At 35.0% G+C, this 13392-nt stretch overlaps 1 long non-coding RNA gene across 1 annotated transcript in view; it reads right to left on the reverse strand.

The window, feature by feature from the left end:
• LOC122138743 overlaps positions 1-4585 on the reverse strand; it is a 34863-nt gene extending 30278 nt beyond the window's left edge. Inside the window, exon 1 of the long non-coding RNA XR_006155766.1 lies at positions 4065-4585. This is a non-coding gene — a long non-coding RNA (uncharacterized LOC122138743). The remainder of the gene's footprint in view (positions 1-4064) is intronic.
• Between the last annotated feature and the right edge of the window lie 8807 nt (positions 4586-13392).

Below are 13392 nucleotides of genomic sequence, written 5' to 3' on the forward strand. Positions count from 1 at the left end.
CAAATCTGAAGTTTGTTTCCATCAAGATATCTGCATTTACATTAGCTTAGTTGTCGGTGCTTAACTCTGACTTTTGGCCAAGGCAGCTAAAGGTAACCGAACAACTGTAAATCACAGCAGAGCTGCGTCTGTGTGATGGATGATCCTGAGCTCAGATACCGGAGGGAAATTAGTGTGTTAAAAATACAAACAGGTCAACAAAGCAACTGTAACACATGTATGGTGTATATTTATATATTTGGTTGTATCGGATTAAAGAAAACAAGGTCCAACCGAGTTAGAGCCTTATCTGATTTCTCTCCATATAAAATAGGAAATATGTTCACCATTCACAATTGAAGTGAGAAAGACTTTTAAATTCTAATTCACTTCCTGAATTTAAACTGAATTTTAGCAAATAGGATGCAGAATTGCATTTGAAGTTTTAATGCAAGAAATAATTAAAATGAACTGAAATCCAAAGAAATTCATATAACTGTAGAAACCCAAAGTATGCCAAGAAAAACTTTGTGTTTGAATGCTGGCTTGAAAAATTCTTTGTTTAAAAGTTTTGAAAAAAAAAAAAAGCTTTGAGGTTTGAAGGTTTACAGGTAGTATAGATAAATAGAATGAAAGATACAATAAAATAGAACAAACATAGAATGGACAATAGAAAGGACTGAAACAATGAACAATAGAATAATAGGTAGATAGAAGGACCAATAGAACAATAGGCAAATAGAACTACAGAACGGATGAAAGAGCAATATATAGAACAACAGAACGAATAATAGGTAAACAGAATGATAGAAAAACAAAAAGCAATAGAACAAACGTTTTAACAACAGATAGAATAAAAGAACTTTGGACAGACAGACAGACAGACAGACAGATAGATAGATAGATGTGGGGTGTAGATAGATAGATAGATAGATAGAACAACAGATAGAACGATCGAATGATGGCTAGAACAATGGATAGAACAACAGATAGATAGATTCCAATTCAACTTCCTGTGATGTGTGGCCAATTCCAATTTATATCAACTGAAATACAGCCAATTCTTCAGTTCTGAGTTTTGCATAACCCTGCAGTGCGGACAGACGAATTGCTTAACACTCTAGCGGTGCTTGCTGAAATGCTCGAGACAAACTCAGGCTCAACTCCAACGAGATGAATGCAGTTTCAAAGAGAACAAATAAAAATGTTAATATTTCAAAGAAAAAAAAAACCTTTCCACACTGATTTATGTCAACAATCTTTTTTGACAGTGAGAACTAGGATGCAAAAGGAATCATCAACTACAGCAGAAGTCAAACAAATCTAACGCCTGTATGCCACAACTCAAGAGAGGCTTCTTAAACACTCCCAGAGTTCAAAGTGTAAGTTGAGCAGTACATCATTACTCAGCATCATGTGGAAGTGTTTGATCTCTCAGTTGCTGGAGAGCTCTTGAGTCTGACCCACGATGCCCCTGTGCTGTCAGCAGGCAAACGTCCCGTCACGGCTCCTGCGTTCAGCTGCTTTTATGAAACATGAGGGACTTGGACGAAACACACAAGGATGAATGTCCTCACGTGGCTCTGCTAACAGAGTGCTCTCTGTCTTCACCTCAAATCCCTTTTGGCCCAAATTCCTGACAGTACGCCAAGATCCACCTCTCACACTGAAGAACGACGGAGAACCAGGAGGAACGGCTGAAGAAATCAGTTTCAGCATGAGACCGAACACAAGACGTGTCCTTGTATCTCTTCAGTCTGGCGACAGACGGCTTATTTGGGAATTGCGTTTTCAAGCACTGCCATCGCCAATCACAACACAAACAGCTAATGGACCTGCTGCCAGACATTTTATGCAAACCTTTAACAACATGTTAGATTTTCTCATCTGTTTAAATATTGAAAATGTTATTGTAATTGAATATTGAACCATGCTTCTGACAATACCACAAATCTCATTTAGGTTTTATGGTGCAATCAAACAGGCTCTTAATTTCAGGGTTGAGGTGGGACAGCAAAACAGCTCGTCTGGCTTTTAAGAGGGTAGTTTAATCAAACATGAACATTTTGTCACCATTTACCCTAGCGTAAGACTTTCTTTTAAAGATTTTCAGCAAAACGTCTGAGCTGCTCTTTTCCATACAATTAAAGTGAGACAGGGACTGTCAAGCTCCACAAAGAATAGTAAATGCATGACAAAAGCAGTACTCTGCTATATTCCAAGCCTTCTGAAGCCACATGACAGCATAATGTGAGAAACAGATTGAAATTTAAGTCATTATTCAATGAAAAATAAAACAATCATTCTGGACAATCATTCTCTTTTACTGCATGGAAGAGCAGCTTGGACACAGTAGATATTTTTTTGTGTATTACAAAAAAAAGTTGAATGAGTTGAATGACATTAGGGTGTGTAAATGATGACTGAATTGTCATTTTTGTGTGAACAATCCCTTAAACATTCAAACAAAGGCTGTGATATTCTATTATTTCTATCTATATGGTAGATAATATCATAATTCATAAAAACAACAAATGACAGTCATGTTGTCATAGTTCATAAATGTCATCACAGATTCTTTGACTAAAAATATGTATTTGTTTGGGGGGCACATATAATTAATATGCTTCCAGATTAACCTTGCATATGCATTTACAAAAGTTAAATTATTGCCCAAATTCTTGAAACGCAAACAGTCTGCATGAATAAACATGGAAAGCAGGTGTGATTGAAATGATGTCACCGTTATTTATTTATGATTAATCATTATTTAAAACAGAAAAAAGTCAGAAAGATTAAACACACACTATACAAAACCTAGATAGTTTTCATTGTATATATTAGAAATATCTAAAAAAGACAGTTATATTTGTAAATTATTTTAAAAGTATATTTAGATTTGAACCATTAGATTTCAATACCTTAAATGATAGATAAAAATATTTATATTTCTAGAAAAAAATCTACAGTATAAGACATGCATTACACAGTATTTGTAGTACTGTATATAATTACTGTAATTACTGTTAATATTAATTATTATTATTTTGATCTCACTGCACAAAATTTTATTCTTCTTATTATTATTATTATATTGATCTCTTCTTCTTCTTCTTATTATTTTAAACGAGATAAAAAAAAAAAAAAATTCCAGGTACCACAATTTCAAATGGAGAGTAAATATAGACATATATATTCCAGGGTTCTGATTTTCTATTTGTGTTCAGGACTGCGGGTTAAATCTGGGCTGGTGTTAATCCTGATGCTGCTCTTTGAGCAGGTGAACTCAGCCTAAGACTTTCCCACGATCCCCCGGAAAATCCTCTGCTCTGAACCCTCTGTAGACCGCTGCCATCTGGCCCCTCTGTGTTCTCACTGGGAGGCCAGGCGTCAGCTGCACGGCCAAATTCAGCGTTCCACCACAACCCCCACCGAAAGACAAACAGCAAACCATCCGCATATACCCCACATCCACCATCGCCTGCCTTTCCGCAGTACACAAACAAATGCTTTATAAATAACATTAGAGAAAAAAAACTCAACTATTAAACCTAGATAGATCCAAACAGACTTTTAAAGATGGAAAGGGATCACAAAACTTTCTTTCTTTATAATCAAATGAACCGCAATGAAATCGAATTACATAAATATGACCCCCACACAACAAAAGACCCCCGACTTCACAATATAAACCTTGACCTTTGGCCCTTTCTACGGCAATCCATCATCACAACATGAGGCAGACCCCCACCCCCTCCGGATCATCGCGGTACAGAAATCCCACTCCAAATATCTTACTCCAAAATAAGATTTTGATTCACGATCATGTGACAAAATCTCTTCCTCTCCGCTCCCACCCCTCCCTTTGTTTCTCGCGTCTTCTAAGCTGCCATGTGCAATAGTTTGATTACAGTGGGGAAGAAAAAGCGTCTGGCCGATGAAGAGAGCGTCCCGGGCTGGCTGCTCTTAAAATGCGTGACATTTCCTTGGTGGGAGCATGAGAACCGATTCTCCACAATAGCGAGGTCTCCATGCCCGGCCAGTAACCATGGAAGCAGATGCTGTCGCTCTCCCCTGCCCCTTACCTCCCAGTGGCCACGGGCTGCTCCACACTCAAAAGAGGGTCCGCCTCAATTTCTCTTCATCCCGACCGAACTTGCGTGCTCTTCAAAGGGAGCTATTCAGCAGGTCATTGGTCTAGACTTGTTGGCACGGTCCACAGAGCAGCCTTGATGTAACCCTTGCTCTCTGCCTGCCATGGAACTGCAGACTGAGTGGAACACTGGGGATGTGGATTTGAAAAGAAGCCCGTCCGATTTTGCCATTGTGCCTTTTCATTCATCGATCGAATGCATATCGAACCTTCTGTCGGTGCATGTGTGAAACAGTTAGCTTAGCCAGCATTTTTTCCCTTCTGGTCAGACTCGACTGCTCCTTCCTCATTTCTGATTTTATTTAATTATCACTCATTTTTTCTACAGATTTAAAATGATTTTTCAATGTATTAGAAATCATTCTTCTTTTTTTTAATGCATTAAAAATCTTTTTTAATTGTATTTTTCTATCCTATTGTCTATACTACTACTACTTCTCATCTTTCACGTTAAAGTAATGCCAGTAAGAAAAGAAAATAAGTGACAAAAAATAAAAATGCTAAAGTAATGAGATTTAAACAATCCATATGAACATGTTGCCACAATATTCAACTGTAAAATTCATTGACATAAAAAAAGAGGAAATTTTCATTTAAACTACATGTACATCCAGATTAACCTGTCAGATAAATTTGAATTTATACTTCATTAATGAATGCCAAAATGAATTAACACATTTTTATACTAAATATGAAAATTCTGTATTTATGTATGTAGTAGGTCTTAAATGATTCCTTTGTCAACTTTTCTCTGCTGTCCTTGGCACACACACACACACACACACACACACACACACACACACACACACACACACACACACACACACACACACACACACACAGTGTAAATCTATTTAAAAAATAAATAAATAAAATAACTACCATTCAAATGTGAGTCTCAATCAAATATTAAACATCCTCATTAATATGAAATACAGCATGCAAAAGCTTAAAAATTTTATTTTGTATTTAAAATCTTGTATAAATGTTTTCTTTTTTCAGGTTTTTAACCACGGGATTTCAAGACTTAAATCTAGAAACAAGAATTACATTTTAATTATTAATGACACTACACTGATTTTCAAAAATTCTAATATTTTCTTAAACAAACAGCCCTTTTCAAATAAACATTTTAAATATTAAAAAAATTGATATTTTACTCTATTTCAATTTATCATATATTATTTAATAACATTAAATAATCATTGATTATTTGAAGAAATAATGTCATCAAATAATTTTAAGCTTTCTATGAGATATTGTGAAATAAATTTCCCAATTGTATTTCGCTTCAAAGAATTTTAAAAAGTCAGCAGTTATGTGCACTTTTAAAGATCCATGTGTCCCTCTCTGTTCTTATTCAAATGATTTAGACACACAGAGATGAAGAGACTCGCTGTCCATCTGACGCAGAGACGTGGAGGACGGACAAAACCACAGCAGAAAGTGAGCAAATTTAAAGGCAAAGGAAGGAAAGAGATCAGTCAAGTGAGAAGACAATGTCATTGTTGTCAGAATGCAGAAAATCAATGGCATAAAAGCAGAAAGGAAAAACAGAGAGATCTGCTATAGGAAGAGACACACTATGAATAAAGCGCAGGGCAATTTTACCGCAGCCCCCTCGGATATGAGCAGACAGCAAAACTGCATTAAAAACGTGATGTTTTACATAAAATCTGCCGCTCAATATTTCTGAAAGGTGATTAATAAGATAACTAAAAAGGTTTTGCCTTGTAGACATACTGTGGATGTTATTAATGAACATTGCAGACCTTTATATTTTTTAAATGCAGTAACCCAGTTATTTGATTCAGGTTTGCAAATTACAATTACAAATATGCATTTCAGACAGCTTAAATTTTACTTCATAGTAATTAATAATAACATTTAAACATTGTATAGCAATATCATAACACATTATATATAAATAATAGTAACAACAACAATGCTGATTATTACTTTTAAAGAGCAATTATAAAAAGTATTTACAACTATAATATAAAATATTCTATGGTTAATGATTAAATCAGCTATGTATGCTCAACAGCAAGTTAATGAAAAACTGAATCTGTGTGCATATTTAAGTAAACTGAAGGGATGAAAAAATATTTCTATTTTAAATATTATTGAATTATAATAACAAAAATATACAGCAAATCCTAAGGGATCTCATTATTTAAAATCTCACTCATACAGGCATTTAAAACACAATAAAAACACATTTTTTTTTTTTTTTTTTCGAACAAGCCAGTATAGGGCAAATCTGAAATAAGTATTAGTATTAATATTAAAATATTAAATCATTCTTAGTATGGAAATAATGTTGCATACAGTGAAGGTCAAGCTTAAAATACAAAAAGCGAGATGTAAAGCTGAATTCTCCTGCTAGTTTGTGAGAAATAAATGGGGCGTTCAGGAAGACCACATGCAGAGATCCACCTGGGTGGGAAAGACAGCAGAAAACACACTCCGTCAGCATGGAGACGGAGAGTTTAATCTCTTCCAGAGAGCCACTGAACCCACATGTGCACACGCCGACACAACCACAACCATTCAGACCAGAAACATTGCAAAGAGCCTATTTGGCAGAAAAATAGCTGGAAATTAAACAAAAGATACGATGAGAATAATAATAATAATAATAATAAAAAACACAGTGCAGCTAAATCCATCAGCTTTTCTTAAAATCAATCAGACCAAAATAATCCCCAGCCAGAATTCTGATCTACATCTTTATACGGCCTGTCATTCATCCATCACATCTGTGCCGTGACTGAATGACACCAGGAGAAAACTGATTAAATGGTGCGGCGAGAGGAGAGATGGACTGTCAAAGTGAGACATTTTAAATGGCATCATAAAACTGCTACGGACAGTGAGATTCTATGGTTTTATTTTAGTTCACAATTTGGATTGTTATCTGCCTGCTGAAATAATCAGCCCTGACAAATAATAAACAACAGAGACCAGGGTTAGTCCAAATCTTTACTTCAGGAAATATTTCTTAGGTTAGATTTATTTTTGAAAGTCATATTCAGTTTAGGCAAAAACAGCTATGAATTATTTTCTAGAATTTGTACAAAAAATGGCAAAATTGCAATGGTACAGCAATTATGATGCACAAAACTTCAAACATTAATGTTAAATGTAATATCTAATATTAAATTATATTAAAATGAATGTAAAAATTTTCCAATATAAATTGAAATTAATATTTGCTATTTATGTTGGCAAAATAATTTTGGGTATCACTTTATTTTAGGGTATCTTATGCATATTACTAGAATATTAGCCATATATTAGTAGTAATTTAGCACATATTAATGCCTTATTCTCCACCCCTTATCCTATCCAATACTTAAACTTAACAACTATTAATAAGCAGCAAATTAGGAATTTATAGAGGGAAATGTCGTTAATAGTGTTCCCTATTCTAAAATGTTACCTAAATTTGATATTTTTGTATTTTAATGATTATTTTATTATAAAAATGCATCAGAAAAAATGCATTGACCATGATTAAAGGATGCTTATGGTATCCATAAGAACAACTGAATGTACTCTGTCTGTTTGGGCTGGAAAAGGGCAACACTGAAAGCCCCTCGGCATCTCCTTCACTTTATAAAGCTTTCTTCTTGTGTTTTGGAATTTATAACACTCCTTACATGTAAAGGTTAAACTTACATTCTTTTGGTTTTTGACGTTGCTGCGGCAGACTCATTGTTCTTTAATGCATTGTAAAACGACCCTATTGTTAACTTAACGGCACACAATAGCTAATTAACAGCTTTATTGCCCATTACTGCTGTCAAGTTTTGCAAGTGTTTTAACCATCAAGCATTTTCTAATGAAAAGATTTACATGCAAAAACACACATATTAGATTCCTCAATCATATTGAAAGGAAAGTGCAAGCAAATCTAAAGCTGGGAAGATAAAGTTCCTCATTCCTGATGTCAGATCAGCTTAACAGGAACAAAAGAGCGGCCCTATCATTACAGCACAAAGACCTTTTAATTATGTGCAGAGCAGTAAAGGCTCGTCTGCAAGACAGCGGGATGCTAAAGCTCCTGGAGTGTCTAAACACCCACATTTTAAGGACGAAGTAACGCTCTAGCACAAGTCTCTCCCTTGAGAAACACACACATACACACACACACACACAAAGAGGAAATGTGCTCATGGTATGACGTCTGCTTTTTTTTGTGACTCATTTAATGTTTTTTTTAAAAACCCAAATATCACAGTGACGCAACCCAGATATCTTCTGCCAAAAGACACACTTGATGTCACTGTGATATTTAAAGGGAAATTCCGAGCATCAGTCCGAGCGTCGCTGAGAAATGACATAGGTTTTTAAAACAAAACCACAAATATATTTCAAATGTTTCTTAATATTTTTTAATCCAAATGTGTTAATTTAGTACAATTGCTGATAATAAATGACTTATAACCAGAATGATAAGAACAAAAATATCTTGCATCACAAAATACATTAGTATTGTTGTTTTGCTAAAAATGATGGATTTTAAGAGAATGTAGTTTTTACAAATAAAATCTAAATCTACAAAATATATACAAATTCATTTTTCAATGATCAATATTGTTGATTTAGCTAAAATATAAAATATATAAAAAGAAATTCAGATGATTTTCCAAATGTAAGAGATGCACAAAAGCTTCTTAAGCTGTGGAGGAGACAACTGATGCACTAAACAGATGATGAGTTTAACAGACAGGAAGCTACTAACAGTGATAATGAGAACCATTAAAAGGGAAAAACCAAAGTAAGGCAATAAAACATGTTACTGTGTGTTCGTGTGAGAGGACTCTGATTAACACATAATCAGAAAATGTAATGTGACGTGGCAGACCAGAGCCGACCAGAGGAAGATTTCTACCAGGACAAATATTATTATTCAGAAAAAAAAAAAAAAAAAGCCTTAGGGAACATTATATATTCTGAAACACTTTTTGTGCCTAAGGCAGAAACAGAACAAACTGCCAATGAAATTGAATTTGCTTCTTCTATACCGGATGTGTTTGGAATGGTATAAATAAATAGTATATTATAACAATAGAACATAATGACTCAACAGTGAACCTCAAAACCCAAAACTATTAAATATTCTAAAATTATTTCTATATATATATAAAAAATTATAGATAAAATATAATGATTATTATAAATATCATATAAAATATATACATTACAAAAAATAAAATACATTGTATAAAATAAAAAGTCTCACTGTCAATCAGTCAATAAAAACAAAATAAAATATGTAAACTGACACATAAAAATTTATTACTCTTATTTATTAATTAAATTAATAATTAATAATATCAAATCTTTTATTATTATTTTTAAAGTCCCACTGTCTCTCAGCATAAGGGAACAATTAAAAAAAGAAGCAACCAATTAACTAAGACCACAAGAGTGACGGCAGGACAATCTACAAACAAAGAGCAAGAGTGTATGATTCATGATAAATTATCAGATCCCAGATAACATAAAAAAGAAACAAACAAAATATGAAGAGAGAAGATTTGTGGTTTCTCTTTGACAATGCTAAGCTGTTTGTGTGTGTGAGGAAGAGAAAGAGAGAATGTGTGTGTGTGTGTGTGTGTGTGTTGGGAATCTGAACGGGTCGGTGTGGTTGGTGTCTCCGGGCAGTGGAGAGGTCAGGACAAACACAAGCTGCTATTCATGGAGAAATCAAGTTGATGTGAGAATCTGCCCCCCCCTCTCTCAGCCCCCTCATTACCATCTGAATGCTTCATAACATCAGCCACTGAAAGTGCAAGTTCCTGTCATAGTGGAAGTCAACAGAGGGACTGAGAGTGGAAAAAAAGAAACAAAAAAATCCTCTTTGCCTTGTGTCTCTTCATATAGAATAGAGCCCCTGTACCCCCCTCTCTTAAACAACACCTCCGCCATATGTAAGCCTGCCGCACACGGGCCAACCCCCATGTCAAGCAGAGCAGTTGGCGACCCAAACACACATGCACACGTGTGCACATATGAGCGCACACATGCATCTGCAAACACAACCATTAATATTCCACCAAGGCTGCACCATCACAGATCTGGTGGGCTCATCCGGGTTACGAAACACACCTCATTTCCTGTGACGCCATGTCAATGTTCCAAGACCAGGAAACACGGGGATCTAGAGATAAAAAAAATTAAAATATAAAAAAAAACAAAAAAAAAACACAGACACAGCCTGAGCTCTTTAAGGTGGACTCACAGAGAGGAGGTCATCCAGAGCGGGATGGGGACAGAACGCAGCAGGATACTGAGAAAAAATAGGTGGTACTAAAAAATGAGTTCCCTTCCACAAAGACGACAAGCTGCCCGAATGCCGTTACAATGAGGACCTTACACACACACACACACACACACACACACACACACACACACACACACACACACACACACACACACACACACACACACACACACACACACACACACACACACACACAGGAATCAGAGTTTAAGTATGTAAAAAAGCCTATAATATTAATTGTTTTTATGTAAAAACAGTAGAATTTTATGATATCTCCTCTTTTATATGTGTAGCTAATTCGCCTTGATATAGTTTTTTGATTTACTGACATAAGCCACATCATTTCCATAACTGACTGCCAAATGACTAATTGTTGTTGTTGTTTTGTAGGATGGTAGTTATTATAAAGTTTTATTTTGTGTATATGTGGGGTTTTTTTTTTGTGATATTCATATACATAAATACTTCAGTATCTGTTGTATAATGACAGTATAAAAAATCTCAATATTTAATGCTGTATATTTACTCATCCTTTCTCAACATTCTCTTTGACTTCATTTAACTCATTTTGATTCTCTCTAGAAAAATGTATCCACACAAAGGATGTATTTATTATTTTTACACAGTGAGCAAATAAATATATTAAGCTACCCATTAAATATAGAGGGGATGAATTCAGTTACATTTAGGCAAGTTTGAAAATTGTACTAACTGTCAAAAGTGTTCAGATTCACCGTATATGTGTGCGTGAGAGAGAGACAGAAGCAAGGAATAACTGATTTAGTCATATTATTACATAATATAATAGTAGCCCCATTCAGTTGTTTGCCTAGCTGAAATTGTCATGCTTATTGAATTAGATATTACAAGTTATTTTAGAGTGGAAATTAAAAGTAATTTCACCATATTTGCACAACCAGTTTCTCTGTCTTTTTCTGGCCCTTTTAATTAAAATGAACAGATCGGGGAGAAAGAGTGAAGAGACATATAACTTTAATATAGGCAAATCTGGAACTGCTTTATACGTATGCAGTTTAATAAAAAAAAAGATAGAAAAACACCTTTGCAACTGACATCAACCAATCAGGTTTAAGACTGTAACAACGCTGATTGTAAAATAAAACTAATTACCTCATTCTCTTTCACAACCTTAGGTAACTGTGGAATAATTCTATTTAGAATGTTTAAAATTATTTCATTTGAATTGAAATTCTGAAAGTAACCAGCAGACCAAACGAATCAACATGAGATACAATCAAGAATTCCTAAACATAAAGCATGTGTAATTGAATCATAGTAAAGGATCCCAAAGGCAGCTCTGTGGTCTAGGGAACATTAATAACATTTGTGGATTGAACCAAAGACGCCGTTCCAAAAGAAACAAGGATTGATATTGTGTTTCTGTCCACGTTGAGTCTTCTGCTGACCTTGATGTGGAAAAGGTAAGATGTTTGATATTGTGTTTATATAAAGATGTGACATCAGCTCTCGGTTATTCCAAAGATACACTCAAACCTCTGCTGCCCACAAGCCCAGACTTCTGCAACTGACACTCCAGACAGAGCCAATATGGACCCGATCTCAAATATACCTTGACCACCATTAAGGTCTGATCTTATTACAGCGTGGTCTTGGGATTTCAACCAACGCATCCCACCCCCCTCTGTCCCCCCGACACTAGGGCACAGAGTTCACCGCGCTCGGCTGCTGGCAGAAGGCTCCGGTTCAGACGTCTGAATCCCTCAGCTGTGTTACGCTTGCCCTCTGCTCCGGCGGACCCCTCAAGAGCTTTCTGTCTCATGAACGCACGCATATGTTTGCCTCTCCGGCCGGCCGTAAGTGAAACCAATCATGGAGGCTGTAAACAGAGACCCAACCCCACTCCCTAAAGGCCAGTCCCGGCCCACATATTGGTTTCCCAGTATCGGGGTTTAAGTTTTAGTGTATAGTGCTTTTGTGTATCTTTTTAGTGGAGTGTTATTTTGTTTACTTTTAAAATGTTTAAATTGTAAAGCCGGAAAATAATTAAAGAGAAAATGTTCAATTGGAACATTCACCAGATCTACAAATTCTCCATGCAATTTAAAATGAATAAAAGGATATTAGGGCTGCACAATTAATTAAGATTAAGATTACAGATGGCACATTAAAAGCGACAATTACAGCAGTGCATTTATGCCGTTACATACAAATACTTGATTTAAAACATGTTTGTTTTGCAAACAATTACAGTCTTGCACTGTAGATGGTTTACCCTCCAGTAACTAGAACATGGCAATTATAATAATAAAAAATGATGTTCTATCAGTTAATTCAATGAATGAAAATAATCAAATTTTATCATGATTAAAATAACATCAGAATTGTAAAGCCCTAAATGACATAATTTATTAAAATAATATAATATATAAAAATACAATATATAGTATTATATAGTAATATATAATAATACATGGGTTAAGCTTCAATGTCAAAACTAGAACATGGCCATTATAAAAAAAAATCTGTTCTATTAATCAAAATTATAATTGTGATTAAAAGAACATTTTCTTCTAATTGTGCAACCCTAAATGACATGATTAAACTTGAAATGTATTAATATAATGTACTATAATGTTTACAATTTATGTCAATATAGTCAATTCAGTTTTTGTAAAACACCTGCACTCTTAAAAAATGTTTGTGCAAGGGGTCTTAAATATGATGTGGGGAGTCCTGCTCTTGAGACGTCAAGTAAAGGTGAAAAAAAAAAAATCAGAAAGGGAGCTGAGGGAGGCTGGTTAGCAGAGCGACAGCCTCATTTTCAACCTCCATCTATTCATTCCCTGCATTTCAATTATTTTAGATGTGTAATCCTTTCACTCTCAATAGCAAATGTAATCGTCCCCTTGGCCACCGCACCAGACCCGTCAATATAAACCTAGACGACTCATTACTTCACAGGCTGCTGTCTTCAGATGCTGGA

This window comes from Cyprinus carpio, chromosome B10, assembly GCF_018340385.1.
Source record: "Cyprinus carpio isolate SPL01 chromosome B10, ASM1834038v1, whole genome shotgun sequence".
In the NCBI taxonomy this organism is placed as follows: Eukaryota; Metazoa; Chordata; class Actinopteri; order Cypriniformes; family Cyprinidae; genus Cyprinus; species Cyprinus carpio.